Source organism: Berghia stephanieae, chromosome 6, assembly GCF_034508935.2.
Source record: "Berghia stephanieae isolate SIO BIC M18660-M18661 chromosome 6, UCSD_Bste_1.3, whole genome shotgun sequence".
Classification (NCBI taxonomy): domain Eukaryota; kingdom Metazoa; phylum Mollusca; class Gastropoda; order Nudibranchia; family Aeolidiidae; genus Berghia; species Berghia stephanieae.
The window spans coordinates 14,787,824-14,789,710 of record NC_088365.1 but is presented as its reverse complement, the minus strand read 5'-3'; positions in this window follow the sequence as shown (position 1 = coordinate 14,789,710).

The following is a 1,887-nucleotide window of genomic DNA, read 5'->3' as shown; positions in this document are numbered from 1 at the left end:
TTATTATGGTCAAATCGAAAGAACAAAACATAACAAAAGCAAAACAAAACAAAAACAACCCTCCTCAAAACAAAACAAAAAAGACAACCCAACAACAACAAAGAAACAAAAAACTAAAAAGAAACCAGGTAACATTTACATATTGAAGTTCCCTAGCATGGAAATCACAAAATACCTGCTATCCAAGCTATGGCATTGCACTATAAGACCACAATGAAAAAAAAAAAAGGACACAGAAACAGACGGAATGATGGATGATGGATAAGATACAATATTCGTCCTATAAAAAGTGCAGCACGACTGAATATGAATGACACGTGTGGACAATAATTCTGCCGGTATCACAGTAGTAGCGCTGGGTTGCTTTGCGCAATATCACAATTAAACAATGCGTCCGACATTTAATTTATTTAGCCAACTTTTTTCCTCCACTCAGTTTGCTCCGTTTATAAAAAAAAAAAAAAAATACGCACATAGATCTAGATTCAAAAAATATCTATGTATCAAATAGAGATAGGAATTTTTTTTTTTTTTTATGAAACCGTGCAAGACAAATCAAGAAAGAAAGATACAAGAACAAGAGAAAAAAATACCCCCAAAAATCAGCTTGCGTCGACTTGGAATCGAACATCAGGGGCTTAATAGAGCACTCCGAGGTTCCAAGATCGATCAAAGGTGATGCCGAGATTGGGTAGTTGGTGTGTTAGATCTGGCGGAAAGTAGTACTTTGTGGTAGATTAGGGTCCTAACCAAAGGGCATCCAGCAATTGCATTTGTCCGTTTCACGCTATAGAAACCAAGATAAAATTCAGCTCCATGAGCCTTCTGGATCTGATGGACTCATTTTTTGTGGTATTTTCGTTTTTGTCTTCTTCTGCATTGTTTTCCGTGTTTCGTGAGTATGTCGCAATCAACGATTTCTATGGTCACAATGGCTTGTCAGTTCTACCGAATGGAGAGCCAAAAGCCAAACCAAAAATCTTCAAGCCAATGGCTCAAAAAGGGCCAATCTCGCAAACGTCCGGTGCATTTGAATAGAAATAGCCCCAGAATATTATTCAATATGTTAGAAACAAGAAACATGCCATTGGTTCGAACCGACGCGTATACTTATTTGCTAATTCGTGCACGTCATCATCGTCAGTTCGAATGTCTCGGAATAAAAATGTTGCAGAAAACAACAATGAGATATTATCACAATGATAAACGAAAAGTCTCTGTAGAACACCACTGACTAGAAAGAGGGAAGAAGAAGAAGAAGAAGAAGAAGAAGAAGAAGAAGAAGAAGAAGAAGAAGAAGAAGAAGAAGAAGAAGAAGAAGAAGAAGAAGAAGAAGAAGAAGAAGAAAGAAGAAGAAGAAGAAGAAGAAGAAGAAGAAGAAGAAGAAGAAGAAGAAGAAGAAGAAGAAGAAGAAGAAGAAGAAGAAGGATCAACAGACTGAATGGAAGACGAATATTCTTCATTCTCACGTCTTAAAGAAAACGCAGAAGATTATGGTAAAGACACACCACGGTACGGAACATGTCATCTCTCAAACAATAGGGTAGATAATAGACATTCAGTGAAGGCTTATACCTTCTAATTGTTGTTGGCGCTTAGAGCTCGTGGTGCAAGATTTGTCACAATTTCTGAATCTTGAAATGGGCACCAACAACGTCTTGTTAGTGACTCTTCAGATAGGATGTTGTTCTAAATATTTTTAATAGTTCCTCCCACCAAAATATTGGAGTATGTAAAACCCCCATTTAAAACTTTGTTTAAAATAAATTGACACTATCAAAATGAAAACGAAAGATTTTTTGCTTTTTGTTGTTGTTGATGTTGTTGTTGTTGTTGTTGTTGTTGTTGTTGTTGTTGTTGTTGTCTTGTATGGATTGTTATTTTATT